At 42.5% G+C, this 21,956-nt stretch overlaps 1 protein-coding gene and 2 non-coding genes across 4 annotated transcripts in view; all 3 read left to right on the top strand.

Annotated features, from left to right (window-relative positions):
• Window positions 1-21,956, top strand: part of CTNNA2 (catenin alpha 2) — a 1,073,907-nt gene that overhangs the window by 666,257 nt on the left and 385,694 nt on the right. The window lies entirely within an intron of this gene.
• LOC119933826 lies at window positions 7,687-7,821 on the top strand. Its single transcript, XR_005452696.1, has one exon. It is a non-coding gene; the product is annotated as a small nucleolar RNA SNORA7 (small nucleolar RNA).
• Window positions 11,107-11,244, top strand: LOC119933853. The gene has a single exon (XR_005452722.1). It is a non-coding gene; the product is annotated as a small nucleolar RNA SNORA7 (small nucleolar RNA).

Below are 21,956 nucleotides of genomic sequence, written 5' to 3' on the forward strand. Positions count from 1 at the left end.
ACAGTCCCTGCCCCATGTGGGACTCACCGTCTCATCCCTAAGCGCTTAGTACAGTGCTCTGCACACAGTATGCACTCAATAAATACGATTGAATGAATTTTACAGATGAGGGAACTGAGGCAGGGAAGTGAAGTGACTTGCTCAAGGTCACCCAGCATATAAATGGCAGAGCCAGGATTAGAACTCATGACCTTCTGACTCCCAGTCCCTTGCTGTATCCACAACGCCATCCTTCTTCCCGTTTGCGCGACCCATGTACGATCTGAAACCCAGCAATATGATTAAAACTCTTGATATGCTATAAAAGGCTTTCAAAAAACAAATCTACAGCAACTTACCTGGCCCTAAACCTTAAATACTTTATTGGTCAGCTTGGTATTCACCGCTTCTCCTGCTCAAGGTAGGAGGGCTTTGCTTCAATTTATCTCTCCCGCACAGCGTGTTTGTCGTCATAAATCTTTTGCCAGCCTCCTTGTGCAATAAAGCTGGTCTGACGCGTGTGCACTTTACTTAGATTTTTCATCAAAGCAAAATCAAAGGTTCCAATGTACAGCAACAGTGACTTCTTGTTTGGAGGCAAAATGTATTTCTACCCCAGTGAGAGCTCGGCCCGAGATTGAATAGGAAATAAAGTGAAATATCAGGGGTTCAGAATCCACGGTTAAATCTTCTCCCCTCAGAGGATCCTGTTCTTCGGAAATATGACCTGGAAAGGGGCAGCTTATGCAGTAACTTGTTCAGTTCAGCTTCTGTTGAATCTGGATGTTGCATGGGGAGAGAAAACCACTAGATGGTGCAGCGTATTAGGGATGGAATGGGAAGCGAAGTGAAATTCCCGAGGAAAACCCAAAAGCAAGCTGCCGCAGTCCAAACCCCACAAAGTGCCAAGGAGAGGAGGTGGCTCTTAACATGTGCTAACCTAAAGGCAATTGCGAGAGGCTAGAGGAATATGTGAAACGGGTCCAAAACTGCATTTTGTTGAGCTTTTATTTCACAACTGTTTCTTCAAAACATGATTGTGCCGTTTGAGAGCTGGCTTATTTTTAGAGAGGTTTAGGAACCTCACTAGTACCCTAGCATTTCTGATTTCCCCGTTTCCTATCAAATAGGACCATTAAAACCTACATTGGGAGGAGCTGCTTGAGAAAAGTAATAATTCTCTCTCCTTGAGAAGAGTAGTAATCTAAGAGCGGTTTTTTTCTACTTTTAACAGACGTTTTCATTGGAAGCCGACTCAGAAGAGCAATGTAAAAAACAGAAAAAAAGGAAATGTTTAGTTGAATTATTAGAGCATTTCTGGACATAATATGGACTTTAGTCTTAGGATCATTATAAAATACCTGGAACTCATCAAGCATTTTCTATGTTAATCACCTTTCAGCCACATTTTATAGTCAAGGAAAAACTGTTGATGTTGCAAACAAATGGATCTAGAATAAATTGGCAGTATATCTCCTCCCTTTCTTCCTAAAATGGATTACAAAGTGAGTTTCAGGGGAAAAAAATAAAATTTGAAGCAATTAAAATAAATCAGGCCATATTTTATGATAAATATGTTAAGGTTCTTTCCCTTTTTTTATTTCTCTTGAATCCTGAAAATCAGCAGTTTCTCATCTAGGATTTTCTCTCTCCTCTGGAGTCTTCTTAGCGTTTATTCATTGTTTCCTTCAGTTTATCTTCTTAGCTTTTATTATTTCTTCATTTCATAGCATGTCTGTAGAGCAAAATGCATAGTGGAGAGTTGCCACTTATTTAGTGAATCTGGGCTCTGGTTGCATTGAAACTAGGTAGCTCCAGTCTGAGGAATCGACACCAGGGAGGATGCAGCAAAAGTGGAAGCTTCCATTTCATCAATAGCTTTTAGTGAGCTCACTGTAGGGGCAGAACCCTACCCTATGGAACAAAGCAGAGTGACAGAGAAAGGAGGGGAAGAAAATGGTTCCTGCCTTCGAGAAGCTTGCACTCTATAATTATGTCTGGGCCAGAGATAGTACACAGAATTATAAGAATTTTACCATCTGGGATATCCTTGGACACAATGTCTTATGACTATACCCTTCTTTAGAGAAAATAACAAGCTCTTCAGATTTATAAATGTTCTCACGGGGGAGAATGGTCTAAATGAGCTACTTCAGCATCACAACTGTTACTCCTATTTTTTGTTTCCAAGCCCCTTGTGGGCCAGGAACGATGACAATATGTGAAGCAGCATGATTTCGTGGAAAGAGCGTGGGACTGGGAGTCAGAGGACCTGGGTTCTAATCCTGTCCATCTCCACCACTTATCTGCTGTGCAACCTTCAACAAGTCACTTCATTTCTCTGTGCCTCATTTCCCTCCTATGCAAAATGTGGATTTGATACATGTTCTCCCTCCTACCTACACTGTGAGCCTTATGTGGGAACTAATTAACTTGTATCTACCCCAGAACTTAGTACAGTGCTGGTCACATGGGAAGTACTTAACAAATACCACTATTATTATTATAATTATCATCACTATTTCTCCATATCTCCTCAGTGCTTAGTTCATTGCATACACTTTAAGTCCTAAATAAATGCAGATCTGTGGTGATGGAGGAGGCTGGACAGATGCCCAAATCCAGGTTTTGTGTACTTACTTCCTTCGCTAACCTGCCTTCAAAAAATAGAATCAAATTGGGTCCCTTCCTCTTGAGAAGCAGTATGGCATACGGGAAGGAGAACAGGCCCGGGAGTCAGAGGACGAGGGTACTAGTCTTGGCTCTGCCACTTGCCTGTTTTTTGATTTTGGGCAAGTCACAACTTCTCTGTGCCTCTGTTCCCTCAAATGTAAAATAGGGTTTAAGTGCCTGTTTTCCCTCATACTAAAGACTGTAAACTCCACGTGGGATATGTAGAAGAGGTATGACCTGATTTCCATGTACCTACCCCCATCCTTAGTGCAGTTGACGGAACACAAGTGCTTAAAACTACCACAATCAGTATCAGTATTATTGGAGAAAATTCTGGAGATCTTCCCTCCAGAGAAGAAACCCTGAGGCTGAGAGTGTCTGCAATGCTTCCACTGAGTTCAGAGAGGACAGATAAGTGCGTAGGAGCACAAGGATCCATTAGCAAACATTGAAATCTTTTCTATTCTGGACCTTCCTGGGGTCAGTCTTTCTGGGGAAGTGTTGAAGGCAGCACATCTTACTAGGCTAGGGTCTAAATGCTCTAAAAGGCAGAGAGTATATTGCTCTTCATATCTTTGAATAAAGCCATCATCATTCTGTTGGCAGTGGGATTCTGTAGCTGGTCCCCATTTGAGTAAACAAATAGACAAACCTCAGTAGAAATGGAAGTCACTCCACCTATCTGTCTTACAGTCCTTTTCATGTTTAGGGTGGCTACACCCCTTGACGGTAACATTTGGATATGAGAAGCAGCGTGGCTCAGTGGAAAGAGCATGGGCTTTGGAGTCAGAGGTCATGGGTTCAAATTCCGGCTCCGCCAATTGTCAGCTTTGTGACTTTGGGCAAGTCACTTAACTTCTCTGTGCCTCAGTTACCTCATCTGTAAAATGGGGATTAAGACTGTGAGCCCCCCGTGGGACAACCGGATCACCTTGTAACCTCCCCAGCACTTAGAACAGTGCTTTGCACATAATAAGGGCTTAATAAATGCCATTATTATTATTAGAACAGATAACAGGGCCCATTCTTGCTTCTTTTTCTGTAGTGATTAGTTGTGTGAACCCCTGACCTCTGACTCCAAAGCCCGTGCTCTTTCCACTGAGCCACGCTGCTTCTCAATAATGCCTGGATGCCTTTGTCGGGCACTCTTATTTTCAGCACTTCCTACTGCCTCTGCCTCTGCCACCAAATTGTGCAGCTTGGAAGCAGTATCCATATTCAGGGACAACTGGGAATAATAATAATAATAATAATGTTGGCATTTATTAAATGCTTACTATGTGCAAAGTAGTGTTCTAAGCTCTGGGGAGGTTACAAGATCAGGTTGTCCCATGGGGGGCTCACAGTCTTAATCCCCATTTTGCAAATGAGGTAACTGAGGCCCAGAGAGGTGAAGTGACTTGCCCAAAGTCACACAGATGACAATCGGCAGAGCTGGAATTTGAACCCGTGACCCCTGACTCCAAAGCCCATGCTCTTTCCACTGAGCCTACTGAGAGCTCACCTCCTCCAGGAGGCCTTCCTCTCCCCCTCCTCCACCTCCCCATCCCCCCCCACCTTACCTCCTTCCCATCCCCACACCACCTGTATATATGTATATGATTGTATGTATTTATTACTCTATTTTATTTGTACATATTTATTCTATTTTATTTTGTTAATATGTTTTGTTTTGTCATCTGTCTCCCCATTCTAGACTGTGAGCCCGCTGTTGGGTAGGGACCGTCTCTATATGTTGCCAACTTGTACTTCCCAAGCGCTTAGTACAGTGCTCTGCACACAGTAAGCGCTCAATAAATACGATTGAATGAATGAATGAATGGAGGTAAGCGGCATTTCTTGAATTATATTTTTAGATGTTACTCAGGATCTTCCATAGGCTGCTGGTTGTTGGGGCCTCTCAAAAAGCTATGAAGTTTTTTTTTTTCCCCTCTCAGAGAACAGCTCAGCATGATTAGGGTGATTTTACTCACCCAGTGATGAGACCAAAGAAAAGGAACTTCAGGCCAGTCTGCATCTCAGGGGTAAGAGAGGCCATAGACCACTTTGAGGAATGTTTCCTTTCTGTAGGAAGATGCTACATCTTCTTTTTTAATGTATTTGTTAAGCACTTGCTATGTGTCAAGCACTGTTCTAAGCACTGGGGTAGATACAAGTTAAACAGGTTGAACACAGTCCATGTTCCAAATAGGGCTCACAGTCTTAGTAGGAGGGAGAAAGAGGTATTGTATCCCGATTTTTCAGTTGAGGAAACTGAGGCACAGAGAAGTTAAGTGACTTTCCCAAGGTCACACAGCAGACAAGGGGCAGAGACAGGATTAGAACCCAGGTCTTCTGACTCCCAGGCCCATGGTCTTTCCACTAGGTCATGCTGCTTCTTTCTGCTGCTGTCCGCCAAAGGGGTCTTAATGTCTGCCATTTCCCCCATTCCCCGGAAAGGAATAGAAATCAAACTACTTCTTGTCCCTGATGCCGCTTTATTCCCATCTCATTCTTTCCATCCTTCTCTTTCCTTTCTTGGAAAGAAAGAAAATGTCGTTCACCTTAACGCATCACAATTCTTCATTGCCACTATCTACCACCTCTGCAGCCTCACCTTGGATTTACAGAGCAATTTAGACATCTTTCTCACCATCCTTCTCTCCTCCCCTCCCTGACACTGATGTTTGGGGGCTTCATTGCCCATGAGGAAGTTCCAGGTGAGCCCCAGCCACCGGTATCTTCTCACTTCTCAAAGTTACAGTTATTCCACTTCACCCAACCTCACCTACTATCAGTCAGTCTTTCAATCAGTGGTATTTATTGAGCTCTTACTGTGTGCAGAACACTTTACTAAGCACTAGAGAGAATATAATACAACAGAGTCGAGGGAGACATTGCCTGCCAACAGGGAGTTTACAATCTAGTGATCTTGACCACAAACTGCATCTCATTATCACTGTTCATTGTGATCTATCGACCCTCAACGTCTCTGAAATCCTACTCTCCAACCACAGCATTTTAATCTGCCTTCTTTCCCACACCTACCCTTCCACAAAGCAATTATTTGTCAGTGTTTTGATGGCTAGTTAGCAAATATCACTTTCCAATATCCAGAGACTACTCTTTCAGTATATGTCTGCTCATGTCAGATTTGAAGATTCAGGCCTGGGAGTCAGAGGACTCGAGTTCTAATCCCAGCCCTGCCACAGACTTGCTGAGTGAACTGGGGCAAGTCACTTAGCTTTTTGGTGCCTCCATTTCCTCATCTGTAGAATGGGGATGAAATACCTGTTGTCCCTCCTACTGCAAGCCCCATATAGGACAGACACTGTGTCTAACCTGATACCCGCATTTAGGACAGTGTTTGGCAGAGAGTCAGCATTTAGCAGATGCCACAGTTATAATAGCACTTGGTATGTTGTTTGATTCTTGGTCCATCATCAGGAGTAAAGCAGGCTAAGTTGTATTTCCAGTCATCCGACTCCCTACACACCTGTCACATGGAATAATAGCCTGCTTTAAGATCCTCAAGTAACTCTTCTGACAGAATGGATTGCATTAAAAAATCCAAACTCTTTAAATGAGAGAAGCAGCATGGCGTAGTGAAAAAGCGGCGTGGCTCAGTGGGAAGAGCCCGGGCTTTGGAGTCAGAGGTCATGGGTTCGAATCCCGGCTCTGCCAATTGTCAGCCGTGTGACTTTGGGCAAGTCACTTCACTTCTCTGGGCCTCAGTTACCTCATCTGTGAAATGGGGATTAAGACTGTGAGCCCCACGTGGGACAACCTGATCCCCTTGTATCCCCCCCAGCGCTTAGAACAGTGCTTTGCAAATAGTAAGCGCTCAATAAATACGATTGAATGAATGAATGAATGGAAAGAGCATGGGCCTGGGAGTCAAAAGGTCATGGGTTCTAATTCTGGCTCCACCATTTGTCTGCTGTGTGACCTTGGGCAAGTCACTTCTCTGCCTCAGTTACCTCATCTGTAAAATTTACTTCATCTGTAAAATAGGAATCGAGACTGTGAGCCCAAATGGGACGGGGACTGTGTCCAACTTGATATGCTTGTGTACACCCCAGCACTTAGTACAGTACCTGGCACATAGTAAGTGCTTAACAAATATCATTATTACACAGGAAAACTCTATGCAGATGATTGTGCTTCAGAAATAGGCCCACACAAAACAGGCAAATTACTATATATTGCTTTATAGATTAGTAGCTTGGAGAATACTAAGGCTAAGATTCAGCCAAAAGAGGTGAGGTAGCCTTAGACTAGAGGATTGTGTGAACTTGGCTCAGCAAATTGCCCTCTAGACTGTAAGCTCCTTGTGGACAGGGGTCATGACCACCAACTCTTTTGTACTTTCCTAAGCACTTAGTACAATGCTCTGCATACAGAAAGCACTTATATATGCGATTGATTGATTGATCGTGTGGTGTCTTCTGGTCAGTGTCGAGTGAAGGTCAGCGTACCAATAGAGAAATCATAAAAAGCCAGAAAATCATCATGTCTGTGTCTCCAAGGCTGAATGGGGGCTCTTATTGTTATTGTCAATATCAGCACAGCATTTTCAAGCACCTCATGACTACTCTTTAGCAATCCAAGAGGATACCCTTTCTTACAGAAATAATTCACATCCCTTATCACTGCCTGTAGCCATAACAAACACAGCTGCAGTCTGGTCAGTTTTCCAAATGAACAGCATCATGTCTGAGTATCTTATTCCTCAGTTTTCCTTTTCAAATACCTAAAGATTTTGATATTATCCTGTTATTTTCTAGGGATTCAACTGGGGCTATGTACATTTACATTTATACATATACATATATATACACATATATAAAATATGTATATTTTATATATGTACATATATAAAATATGTATATTTTTATATATACATATATAAAATATGTATATTTTATATATGTATATATAAATTATGTATATTTTTATATATACATATATAAATTATGTATATTTTTATATATACATGTATATATAAAAATATGTATATTTTAAATATGTATATATATATATCTGTCAGGCGAGGTCCTCTCAGGATCGCACCTGGAGAGTTTCCAGTACTCTACCAGTCTCGGCTATGGAAGGAAGAGTCAGGTGGCCTACCCATTCCATTCCTAGCTTGGGCAGAGGCTAGCAAGTGGAAGGCATTCTGCTACAAGTCAAAACTTACCTCCACTGGGCAGCAGTGGTGCAGGAGAGAGATGAGACCAGAAACTCAAGTTTACTGCATGGAAGAAGGAAATGGTAAACCATTTCTGTATTTTTACCAAGAAAACTCTATGGGTACACTACCAGAACGTTTGAAAATGGAGGTGGAGTGTTCTGGGAGAGATGTGTCCATGGACTCGCTGTGCGTCAGCGATGACTTGACAGCATAATACAAGATGCCATGTGAAACACCATTAAGACACTCCTTTCAGGCGCAGGAAAGAGGACGTGAGCAAAGAGTCAGTGGTGAGGCAGATGGAATCAGGGTAAAGTGAGTAGGTTCACATTTCATATTAATGTCTGTTTCCCCCTCTAAACTGTAAACTCATTGTGATCAGGTAACATATCTGCCAACTGTATTGTACTGTACTCTCCTAAGCACTTAGTACAGTGATCTGCAGATAATAAACACTCATTGAATACCATTGATGATGATTAGAGGAGTGATGTATGTGGGCTGGGTTGTTGCTGGGGAGAATTGAGGTTAGGTAGGAGGGGGAGAGCTGAAGGATCATGAAAATTGAGGGCCCTGATTCCTAGATAGTTGGCAAATCTGATGAACTAGACTAGTCCATTCCTTGAAGATGCCAGACAATTAACCTTCTAATGTATTTTATTAGCTTATTTAGGACTATCTGAAATGCTCTTCCGTTTTTCAGAGGGAATGTCCCTAGTAACTGGAACATGGGAGAAAGCTGTTTCTCCCTATTTTGAAAGGCACTGCAATTCACTTCTAAGGGAGTGAAGAGGACAAAATGCTATAAACCTATATGCTATAGCCTAATGCTATATCACCACTCTGTTCTATCTTCTGAAACTTTGCCCAAACAACCCTGGATGCCTAACCTATGCTTTGATAGGATCAGGTGAGAATGTTTGGTGAGTGGTTGTGAATTGTCAGAAGGCATCACTCATCCAAGTTTTGATTTTTTACAGAGTAGCTCACAAACTTCCCTAAAACAGTGAAAGCAGATAAGGAAGAAAGTTAAAAAACAAACCAAGAAATAAACTTAACAAAAAACATTTTGCCAAGCGTTTGGGAAGGCAAAGATACCATTCTGATAGATAAAATATCCTGAAACACACAGATAATCAAGTCCATTTCCATTTGACAGAGTGAGAGAGGGTACATTTTCCTTTGCAGAGATCTCAAAACAAACAGAAAATTAAAAAATGAACAAAAGTATTTTCCACCCCGCTGGACCAGTAAAAGTATTTGCCCTTGATTTCCCATTGTAAATTCATTACCAAAGCAGATGGTTTGGTTTGGATAGCTATGGTATCTGGCCTGAAAAAATGTTAGTGTTTTCTCAAGCTTTCAGGACTACCACGTGAGTGATGTACTGTTTAGAATAAACCATACTCTCTTCAATTTCCTTTTGCATTTACTTTACAGTTCACACTGGCAGCAATTAGTAATGTGTCAATACCATAATTTTTAAGGTCAACTTCCAACCATTGATGTGCTTCTCAATGGTGGCACGGATCAACAGAAGTGGATATTTCAGCATTGCTGTCAGTTTTCAATTATTTGATCAATTGCATTTTTAAGCACTTAACTGTGTGCAGAACACCATGCTAAACACTTGGAAAAGTACAAGAGTTAGCAGACATGCTCTCTGCCCTCAAGGGGCTTTCAAACTAGTGGGATAGACAATGATAAGATTACAGAAAAGGGAAGCAAAGGAGTATAATGATATCAATGCAAGTGCTTTGGAGGTGAGCAGGGGATGAATATTGAAGTGCTAGAGGGGTAAAAACCCCAAATTGTAGACAGCGCAGAAGGGGACGAGAATAGGGTGGTGAGATGAGGTTAGTCAGGGAAGGCTTCCCAGAGGAGATGTGATTCTAGTAGAGCCTTGAAGATGGGGAGGAGTGGTGGTCTGTGTGATTGGAAGGAGGAGTACTTCAGGACAGGAGAGAGGACGTGTGCAAGGGGTTGATGGGGAGAGAGAATGAAACAGAGGCACATTAAGTAGGTGGGTACTAGAGGAGCTCAAGACAGAGTGTCTCATTAGAGTTTCATTTTGAGATTTTTTCACTGCTGGCTAACAAGTCCAGCCTGCTAGGTAACTTAGGGGAAGTCACTTTTCTTTTCTCTGCCTCAGTTTCTTCAACTGTAAGCACTCAATAGATATGAGCGAATGAATGAGATAATGATAATAATAATAATAATAATAATATTTGTTAAGCACTAACTAAGTGCCAAGCACTGTTCTAAGTTCTGGGGTAGATACAAGGTAATCAGGTTGTCCCACGTGGGGCTCAAAGTCTTAATCCCCATTTTACAGATGAGGTAGCTGAGGCACAGAGAAGTTAGTGACTTGCCCAAGGTCACACAGCAGACAAGTGATGGAGCTGGGATTAGAATCTATGTCCTCTGACTCTCAAGCCCATGCTCTTTCCACTAAGCCACCCTGCTTCTCAATACCTACCCAACTTCCCTCTTAGACTTTAAGCCCCATGTGAGACAGAGACTCAGGCCAATCTAATTATCCTGTAGCCATCAATTGTACTTTCCAAGTGCTTAGTACAGTGCTCTGCACATAGTAAGTGCTCAATAAATATGACTGACTGACTGAATGAATCTCTTCAGCACTAGCTGCGTGTAGAACACTGCATTAAGTACATGGGAGAGGACAGTAGAATTGGTAGACCCAGTCCTTGACTTCAAGGAACTTGTACCTACCACAAGATTACCAACACTGAAGTTCTAGAATGTAGTCTACCACTGAATCAATGCTTACCTTAATATGGTTACGCAGGGTGGGACATGTGAGGAGAGGGAGCGACAGCAGGACAGCCAAACAGTTTCTGTATGGAGAGTTGAAACTGGGAAACTGAAAGCAAGAAGGGCAGGGGGAACATTTTAAATGCACAGTAAAACGAAGCCTCAGATGCTCTTGCCCCCTGGATGAAAACCAGGAGTCATTTGCTGAGGACACACCTGCATGGTGCACTGTCAAGAAAGGAGTGGTTCCCTTTGGAAAAACACTTATTTCAAAAGATAGACAGGGAGATAAAAGAGAAAATCTCACCACTGCTATAAGCAATAAGCACAACAAGGTGGCCGGGCTGTGGATCCTCCACTGGCTTTTTCAGTCACATACACTCTCCTAGGTGAACTTCTCTATCAGTTTTGTCTTCTTTAAATTCAAAGGGCAATTCCATATATCGCAAGGTTGAGCCCAGTGCACGATGCTTAGTAAATGTTTACTACATACTACCATTATTATTCCCCTCTCAGGGTGACACCTGGAGAGTTTCCAGAACTCTACCAGTCTTGGCTAAGGGAAAGAAAGTCAAGCAGAGACTTACCCATTCCATTCCAAGCTTGGGCAGTGGCTAGCAAGTGGAAGGCAATTTGCTACAAGTCAAAACTCACCTGTGCTGGGCAGCAGTGGCAGGGGAGAGAGTTGAGGGTGGAGACTCAAGTTTTCTGCACTGAAGAAGGCAACAGTTAACCACTTCCAGATTTTTACCAGGAAAACTCTATGGATACGCTACCAGAATGATTGCAGATGGAGAGTGGGGATTCTTGTAGACTAGTGTCTATGGTGTCTGTATGGGTCAGAAATCACTCGATGGCATAAGACAAGACCATCATTATTATGTATGGATCTGAAAGCTGGACAGTGAAAAAGCAGGATAGAAAGAACATCGATTATTTTGAAATGTGGTGTTGGAGAAGGCTTTCGTGAATACCATGGACTACCCAAAAAGCAAACAAATAGATATTTGAGCAAATTAAGCCAAAGTGGTCTTTGGAAGACCAAATAACTCAAATTAGATTAGCATATTTTGGACACATAATCAGGAGGACTAATTCTCTAGGGAAGACACTAATGCTAGGAATTTGTACTTCCCAAGCGCTTAGTACAGTGCTCTGCACATAGTAAGCGCTCAATAAATACGATTGATTGATTGATTGATTGAAGAAGCAGGCCGGCAGCTAGATGGATAGAGACCCTAACAACGATAACGGAAGAACCATTAGAAAGGTTGCAGATTATGGCAAGGGACAGGATGTTCTGGAGAAAGTATATCCATGGAGTTGCTATGAATTGGAAATAACTGTAAAACACTTAATAAAAGCCTTCATTATTAAGATGGTCCCAAAGTTAACTCTGTGATAGAACAGTATAGAATGTCATGAACCAGTAGTAGTGCTAGGCCTTTCCTCTTTAAGAGAAGGCCTGTTCAATGACCACTGATATCCTGGAAGGAAAAATTATGTATAGACCCCACTACCAATATTCAATTTAAATTCTTGATGTACCAATATCCAGTGGAATGGATTTTGAAAGAGAGATGATTTGCGATTTATATGGAGAGGTGCCCTTTGTATCTGCCGATGACGCTACTGTATCGGCATGCTCTTTGCAAATTGCAAAGCTGTTGCTCTGCGTTATTGGCTTCTGGAAATGGGTAGGTAAAATTTAGTGTGCATTTATGATACTGTTGTATTGATCGGGTAGTTGTTTTGAAAGTTATTGGTGCAAGTAAATTGACCTTTTGGTGGTTCAGAAATAGCTTGATTAATGAAAATCTTAGAAATATATTGGCATGTCTTGTGTAAGAAGAAAAAAGGAAGAGATGGATTTGGGGGTTTTTAAAGAGCATGGCACAGAGTTAGAGTGTGGAGCACAGTTATCTTCTGCCCAGCATCAAATTTCTTTCAACGAGCTCATCTTGTACTGTTGGCTGTATGCAGACTCTTTGTGAAGCTACTAGCTAGGTCTACTGAGAGTGATGTCCCAGCTCCACTCACAAGTAATCCCAGAGGCTATTTCCACCCTGAGCTAGACCGGAGCACAATTAATCAATGGTACGTATTGAGCACTTTGTGTGCAGAGCACTGTACAAAGCGTTTGGGAAATCAAGGACAATAGACTTAGTAGGCATAATTCTTGGTCCCAAAAAGCTTACAGAAAAGTTCAATACTCAGAATAGAGAATTAATTTTATTCAAGATGAAGTCACAGGAGTGGAGTGAAGTGGAGTGAGGAGCAGCATGGCTTAGTGCATAGAAATTGGGCCTTGTAGTCAGAAGGACTTGGATTCAAATCCCAGTTCCTCCACTTGTCTGCTGTGTTGCCTTGGCCAAGTCGGTAAACATCTCTGTGCCTCAATTCCCTCATCTGTAAAATGGGGATTAATAATAATAATGATGGTATTTGTGAAGTGCTTACTATGTGCCAAGCACTGTTCTAAGCACTGGAAAGACTGTGAGTCCCTTGTGGGGCAGGGATTCTGTTAAACCTGATTAGCTTGTATCTACCCAAGCACTTAGAACAGTGATTGACACATAGTAAACATTTAACGAATTCCATCATTTTTATTACAGATGAGGTAACTGACATACAGAGAGGTTAAATTACTGGCCCAGGGTAATACAGCAGACAAGTGGAGGAGCCAGGATTAGAACCCACATCCTTCTTATTCTCCTTCTGACTCGCAGGTCTGTGCTCTATCCGTTAGGCCATGCTACTTCCACAGTGATTGATTGATTGATATTCCTTGAGTTGCATCAGTGAATAGCATCATGTAAAACCCAAAGAAAAATGATATGTAGGGACTTGGATGTAGTCAAATAGAATTGTCTCGAGATTTTCTCCCTACTATTTTTTTTTTCTACTGGATTTAATAATAATAATGATGGTATTTGTTAAGCACTTACTATGTGCAAAGCACCATTCTAAGTGCTGGAGGGGTTGCAAGGTGATCAGGCTGTCCCACGTGGGGCTCACAGTCTTAGTCCCCATTTTACAGATGAGGTAACTGAGACACAGAGACGTTAAGTGACTTGCCCAAAGTCACACAGCTGACAAGTGGCAGAGCCGGGATATGAACCCATGAGCTGTGACTCCAAAGCCCTTGCTCTTTCCACTAAGCTACACTGCTTCTCTAAGGATTTGAGCATCTTGTCAGATGTTTGGATTTGTAATGTACCCTAAAACTAGCCTAGTTTGTTCTCTATTGTCCCTGGCACTCTCCCATCTCCAAGCCTACACCCAAATTTCTCTTTCTGAAAGGAAACATATCCTTTCCAATTCCAGGTAAAGGTCAACCCCTTCAGGAAGGCGGTCCAGATTTACTGCATCCAATTCTCCAATCTACATATCCAATCCAGGTGCCATATTTACCATTTCCACTCAGACTCTATTAATGAAGAGGTCTATTCAGGAAATCAGTCAATCAGTGATGTTCATTGGGTGCCTATCTTGTGCACAGCACAGTATTAGAGAAGTAGCATGGTCTAGTGGAAAGACCGTGGGTCTGGAAGTTAAAGGAGCTGGGTTCTAATCCCCGCTCTGCCACTTGTCTGCTGGGTAACATGAGTCAAAATCACTTAACTTCAGTTCCTCCACTGGCAAAAATAGGGATTTGATACCAGTTCTCCCTCCTACTTAGGCTGTGAGTGCCATGTGGGACCTGATTATCTTGTATCTACCCCAGAATTTATGCCCACCTCAGGACAGTGCTTGGTACATAGCTTTATAGTTACTTCAGTTATCAATATTATTTTTATTATTATGTGTTTGGGAGAGTACAATAGAGATCATGGACATGATCCCTACCCTCACAGAGCTTGCAATCTAGCAAAGGACAGATAGGCACTAAGATGATTGTCAACTAGAAGGGAAAAGGACAGTGGATTTGTAGGTGAGCAAATACTGTGGTGTGTGCAAAACTAGTCTAGGTACTTTTTGACTCCATATATTCATGGTTGGTTCAATATTCTAAGTTGGTAGTTGAGGGGATAAAACTAGACGACAAGAGAAATTAACTGGGGAAGCGTTCTCAAAGAAGATGGGCTTTCTTGATAGTCTGATGGATATGAAAAGAGTGGGACTTCCAGTCAAGAAGAAGGGTGTGATCAAAGGACTGGATACTGGAAAGAGGAGAATGAGGTCTAGTGAGTGAGATTACCTTGGGAGGAACAAACAGTATGAGCTGGGGAGAAGTGGAAGGAAAGAGTGAATTTTGTTTGATCTCCAAAATTTCCTGTGCATGTTCTAGCCATTTCTAACCAATCGCCACCCATCCTGCCAAGGGCCAGAGAGAACACTGAATTGGGAGAGCTTCATGGAGGAATAACATGGGGATCAGAGGGACCCCTGGCTGAGTGGAGGTAAAGGAAGCCCCACCTCTCCTGGCACACTGAATCTGATTCCCTAATCAGTCAATGGTATTTATTGAGCATTTACTCTGTGCAGAGCACTGTGTCCGTATTCTACCACGCAAATGGTGGAACAAGGAATAGAGTCCGGATCTCCTGATTCTCAGCCCTCTGCTCTTTCTGCTAGGCCAGACTGCTTCTCCCCAAGCTTTCTAGTTAATTGTTTAACCTGAGCTTGTACCCAGCTGTGAAATTTACCTGTTGGCAGCCAAGAGATTTGCCTGTGTCCAGGTGAGAGGATGATTTATTGCTTCCTTTTCTAATCCACTCCACCCATCTAGAGCCCTCTGCCCTCTGAACTGTGGCCGTATCTTCCACTTTTCTTCTCTGAAAACTAGAGGTGGGAAGTACCCTCTCCCTGTCTCCTCTCCTTTTCTTTCCATCCTTTGGCTCTTTCCCATCAGTATTCATATCATTCCAAATAATGTTCCCCTGACTTCTTCACCCTTCTCCTAGCTTGTACACAGATAGCAGAAAGATCAGGATTTATTAAGGTTTCAGTTCTGAGTGGAAAAAAATAAAATTAGGAAAAAAAATTGCTTCAAAATTGGCTGTCACGCTAGGAGCTCCATGTACCTAATTTGCTTTCTGTACAGTGGAATCTATAAGTTTATTGTGTAAGGATCTGTGCATGGTTCAAACCAAAGCGCACCTTTTAATCTCTTGGTATTTTCTTTTGTGTTTTTAAAAGTAATTTTTTCATAACTTTTCTTAGGTTTTAAATGGGAGAATTCCTTTTTCTGGCTTTCTAACAAATATGTTCCCTTTCTCCTTTGCTACACAGCTCTATGGAAAGATTATTACACCATTTAATCTATCTAGCTGTCTGTCCTAATTATATATTTAAGTCTCTGTTTTTGTTGTTATCAGAGCCTCTCATAGCATCTGTAATATTTTCTTCATCAGGCAAAAGCAAATCTCCCTAAAAAGTCACAGATCCTCTCCAAGCAAGATAGGTGAAATTGTCAGTGACTTCTGATATTCTGAGAAATTTTCTACCCATCTGCTTGGTAAACAGCTAACACACTCCTTCTGGTACTTGTGAACCAATCATCAGTCTTATGCCAGAGGAAATTAAAAGGCATTATTTGTTTGCTCAGTATGAAAGGTTCTGGAATTTTCACCTCCAAATGGTTTCACCCTTTTTATCCCATGCCTGGGAAGTCCCCCTACATGAGATGGATCAGTATTATGCTTCTGTGAACTCTTATGCTTTGTTCTAAGTGTATTTGGCTTTTTCTTTGTCTTATAAAATTAATCTCTTTTGTTGTTGGCTTAGAGGTCATAATAAAACCATGCCTTATCTGGGGGGTCTCTTTCAACACTGAAATCAATACTTACCGGTTGGCCTGTTTAAAAAATAATACCATTTAATGTTTTTGTAGATGGGGCTGGCTCTAAATGGAAAACCCTCTTCAGAAACACTGACCAGTGTTCAGAGATTTTTGTTTTACAGTGAAGCATAAGAGGTCAAGAACAAGAAGATCACCTCTAACTCTTTAGGTTGTTAGTAGTTAAATAAAAGACCAGTTCAAACATTTAAAATGTAGTTTCCTTGTTAAGCATAGAAGCTCAGCTGTTGATTAAACTCCCATTAATATTTATAAAAGTACTAATAATAGGGGCTGTGTGAACTTTTTCTACTTTGTATAATTTCATATGTTAATTATTATGGCTGTGCTACTAAGCTATACAACTTGGCTTCCTTATGGTCCAGTGCTTTAACTAAGGCCTCAGACTTTTCTTCAAACCTTTTTAGTTCTCATCTGTTGGTTTTACAGGCAGTAGATGCTTCAGAGTCTTCAGAAATTATTTCACTTCAGTTTTCAAAGTACCTTCACATGCCTTCACAAATACACTAAATGAATAATGTAAACTGTATATAACTGCCTAGATTACTCTCCAAGAGTAATAAGGAAATGTGGTCTAAACCCTAGTGATTAACATGTAGTGGTAGTAGTAGTAGCAGCTGTAGCAGCAACAGTAGTAGTAGCAGCAGCACTACATTTGTTCATTCATTTATTCAATCATATTTATTGAGAGCTTACTGCATGCAGAACATTGTACTAAGCACTTGGGAAAGTACAATACTGCAATAAACAGTGACAGTTCTTGCCCACAACCAGCTCACAGTCTAGGCAGGGGGAGACAGACATCAGTACAAATAAACAGACATCAATATAAATAAAGAAAATTACAGATATATACATAAGTGCTGTGGGGCGGGGAGTGGGGGGAAGAGCAAAGAGAACAAGTCAGGGCAAAGCTGAAGGGATTGGGAGATAAGGAAAACTGGAGCTTAGTCTGGGAAGGCCTCTTGGAGGAGATGTGCCTTCAGTATGGCTTTGAACAGGGAGAGAGTAATTGTCTGGTGGATTTGAGGAGGGAGAGTGTTTCAGGCCAGAGGTAGGACGTGGGCCAGGGGTTGGCAGTGAGACAAGTGAGATGGAGGCACAGTGAGAAGGTTTAGCACTGGAGAAGCGGAAGGTGTGGGCTGGGATGAAGAAGGAGAGAAGCAAGGTGAGGTCAGAGTGGGCAAGGTGATGGAGTGCTCTAAAGCCAGAAGTGAGGAGTTTTTCTTTGATATAGAGGTGGATAAGCAACCACTGGAGATTTTTGAGGCGGTGGTGGGGGTGTGTGTGTGTGACATGTCCTGAATAGTAGCAGCAGCAGCAGTAGTTGTAGTAGTAGCAGTAATAGTAGTAGCAGCAGTAGCAGCAGCAGCAGCAGTGTTGCCTAGTGGATAGAGCACAGGCTTGGGAGTCAGAAGGATAGACGGCACTACCATCCTTTCCATCTCACAAGCCCGCAACCTTGGTGTCATCCTCGACTCTGTCTCTCGTTCACCCCTCACATCCAATCTGTCACCAAAAACTGCCAGTCTCATCTCTGCAACATCACCAAGATCCGCCCTTTCCTCTCCATCCAAACCACTACCCTGCTGGTTCAATCTCTCATCCTATCGTGACTGGATTACTGCATCAGCCTCCTCTCTGATCTCCCATCCTTCTGTCTCTCCCCACTGCAGTCTATACTTCACGCTGCTGCCTGGATCATCTCTGTGTAGAAATGCTCTGGGCATGTTACTCCCCTTCTCAAAAATCTCCAGTGGTTACCAGTCAACCTATGCATCAGGCAAAAACTCCTCACTCTCGGCTTCAAGGCTGTCCATCACCTCACCCCCTCCTACCTCACCTCCCTTCTTTCCTTCTACCACCCAGCCCGCACCCTCTGCTCCTCTGCTGCTAACCTCCTCACTGTGCCTCATTCTCACCTGTCCCACCGACGACCCCCGGCCCATGTCCTCCCCCATCCTGGAATGCCCTCCCTCCGCACATCCACCAAGCTAGCTCTCTTCCTCCTTTCAAAGCCCTACTGAGAGCTCACCTCCTCCAGGAGGCCTTCCCAGACTGAGCCCCCTCCTTCCTCTCCCCCTCCCCCTGCCCTATCTCCTTCCCCTCCCCACAGCACCTGTATATATGTTTGTACAGATTTATTACTCTATTTTACTTGTGCATATTTACTATTCTATGTATTTTATTTTGTTTATATGTTTTGTTGTCTGTCTCCCCCTTCTAGACTGTGAGCCCATTGTTGGGTAGGGACCGTCTCTATATGTTGCCAACTTGTACTTCCCAAGCTCTTGGTACAGTGCTCTGCACCCAGTAAGTGCTCAATAAATACGACTGAATGAATGAATGAATTCCAGCTCTGGCACTTGTCTACTCTGTCACTTTAGGGAAGTTTCACTTGACTTCTCTGGACCTCACTTACCCCATCTATGAAACAAGGATTAAGACTGTGAAGATGGTGAGCCCCATGTGGGACATGGACTTTGCCCAACCTGATTAGTTTGTATCTACCACAGGTCTTAGAACAGTGCTCGGCACATAATATGCATGTAACCAATACCATCATTATTATTAGTAGTAGCCTCAGTAGCAGTAGTAGTATCAACAGTAATATTGGTAGTAATAACAGTGGTAATAGTAATAGCAGAAGCGGCGTGGCTTAGTGGAAAGAGCCTGGGCTTGGGAGTCTGAGGTTGTGGGTTCTAATCCTGGCTTTGCCACTTGTCAGCTGTGTGACTGTGGGCAAGTCACTTAACTTTTCTGTGCCTCAGTTACCTCATCTGTACAATGGGGATTAAGACTGTGAGTCCCATGTGGGACAACCTAATTACCTTGTATCTACCCCAGCGCTTAGAACAGTGCATGGCACATAGTAAGCTCTTAACAAATGCCATCATCATTATTATTATTAGTAGTAGCAGTTGCAGTAGTATTGGTAGTAGCAGCAGCAGCAGTAGTAGTAGCATTTATTGAGCACCCATTTGGTCCAGTGCATTGTACGAGGCATTTGGGAAATACAGAATAACAAAATGCCTACCTAAAAGGAACTCACACTGTAATGGTGGAGGCAAACACAAACATATTTACCACTAGAGAAGTCACAAACAAATGGATTTTGCAGACTTTCATTTATGAGTGCTAAGGAGGGTGTAAATAAATTCAGTAGTGTAGGCATGATATGGCTCAGTTTACTTGGAAAGTCACCTAAGTGTAAATTATCTCTGGTATATTTCATCACACAGATGCATTCCTTTATTTTTCTGGCAGGGAATGGTAACACTGTTGCTCTTTCTGAAAGACAGTCCTTCCAATGGAGATGCACAGGCACACATAAGGAAATGGGTAGTTTAACATGAGGGAAAATCTGGCATCACAAGAGTGCAGAGAACTACTTATGAAACACCTGGTGACACTTAAATATAGTTTCTGGAGGACTGTAATTGGAAATAAGGGATTTGAGGAGTTTGTTTTTTAGAATGATATTTAATTATGCTTTGGGTTCTGAGCATGTTCCATCTTGGTGGCTGTGACATTTATTTATCTGTTCCATTTATTTAACCTCTTCTCCAAGGGGTTCATGGTGATGGATAAAGACTTCTAACTTTCCACCACACATCTCATTCAAACTTCACGAAACTCAAAAGGCAGAGACAAGGATGGGAGGGAAGCAGAAAAAAAAATGAATAAGGTGAAAGATCTGTGGGAAAGTGAGGAATGGCAAATACTTTCACTTCTGTGTCTCAACTACACCCATATTGGCTGAAACCTTCTACCACCCTGATCAAATGTATGATATCTCTGACCTGAATGTGGTTTAATTTGCATTTATTGGAATTGCCTCTGCATTGTCTATATGGTTTTTTATCTTGGGTGAGATAGATTGTAAGCTCCTGGAAGGCAGGCAATAGATATTCTATTTTCTTGCACCTCCACCCTTCCACGTCTCTACCACCTCAGTCTTTACCTCCGTACCAATGCCTTCAATACTGGGGGTGCCAGTATTTTATTTAAAATGAATGGCCTTAAGCCTGTTGAATTGACAATAGGCAAATCAATAGCTACACCATTCTATGGTCCTAGAAGAGTGCCGAGGGATTAAAAACAACTTGTGTGGTCTATTGGGAAGAGGAAACATCTGGGAGTCAGAGACTAATGACTCCTTTTAATACTTGATTTTATATTGCACCCTTATATTGCTCCCGGTGACAACAGGGATTTCCCATTGTTTAGATCATTTTGTCCTCACACCATCCATGTACGGTAGGAAAAGGCAGGCATAGTAGTCCCATATTGCAGATGAGGAAAATTAAGGCATTGAGAGGTGAAGTGAAATGTCCAGGGTCCTACAGCAGGCAAGAATCAGAGCTGGGACTAGAACTAAAGCCCTCCTTCCTTTAGACTTGAAATCTTGCCCCCCACAGACCATGCTGCCTCAACTGCCACTACAGCACACTGCCTCATCAGATGTTTATCCAAATCATTTTTCATGTACAGTATCTCTTCTCCACCTGTACCATTTCCTGTGATGAAAAGTTCCCTATGCCGAGTGAAGAAATGTATCCTACCATCTCTTTGGAACTTGTCCCCTTCAAGCAGCAGTGCGTGTCCCCTGTGCTGGTGTAAAGGGACGTGATGGTAACAATAATAACAATTGTGATATTTGCTAAGCGCTTATTATGTACCAGACACTCTATTAAGCGCTGGGGTGGATAGAAGAAAATTGAGTTGGACACAATCCCTGTCCAGTGTGGGGCTCACAGTCTCAATCCCCATTTTGCAGATGAGGTCACTGAGGCACAGAAAAGTGAAGTGACTTGCCCAAGGTCACACAAAACACAAGTGGTGGAGCCAGATTAGAACCCATGGCCCGTGTTCTAGCCACTACTCCATGTGCAATGAACAACAATGCTGGGATCACCCTGTCCACCCTCTTTGTGGTTTTGAAGACTTAGACCTTGTTCCCTCTCTGCTTTTACCTCTCCAGGCTGGAGGGGCCTCAGCTTTTCAGTCAGGCAAGCCTTATGCAGAAGTCGCTCCATGCCCCCTGATCATTTTTACTTGCCCTTCTCCGTATTAATTCATTTATTCTGCTTCCTATGTTCCTACTCATAGAAAAGTATCAGGGAAGAAAACAAAGAGAGCCTGTCCCTAGCTACGCTGCCCCATGGGCACTCACTTCATAAAATAGAAAAATCTACGGCTCAGAGTTTCCTCCGAGCCCTAACCCTGGGTTCTGTTTTCCCTTTGCTCCATCCTTCATCCATAGAAAGCATCCTAAGGGAGAACAGGAGTGCAGATGAGAGAGGCTGGTTCATTTTGCTCCTGCAACTCTCAATTTTTCTGCTGGGTCTGCCCCACTGTTTTTCAGAGCATTGCTGCCTCTGAACTGTTGTCTGTTCAGAACACTGCTGCCTCTATACAGAGCACTCCTGCCTCTGTTTGGAGCATTGAAGCCTGCTGATACCACTATTCTCTGTTGAAGCCACTGCTGCCTCTGTAGAGAACACTTCTGTGTGTTGAGAGCACTGATGTCTCTGTTCAGACCATTGTTTT

This window comes from Tachyglossus aculeatus, chromosome 10 (genome assembly GCF_015852505.1).
Source record: "Tachyglossus aculeatus isolate mTacAcu1 chromosome 10, mTacAcu1.pri, whole genome shotgun sequence".
NCBI lineage: Eukaryota > Metazoa > Chordata > Mammalia > Monotremata > Tachyglossidae > Tachyglossus > Tachyglossus aculeatus.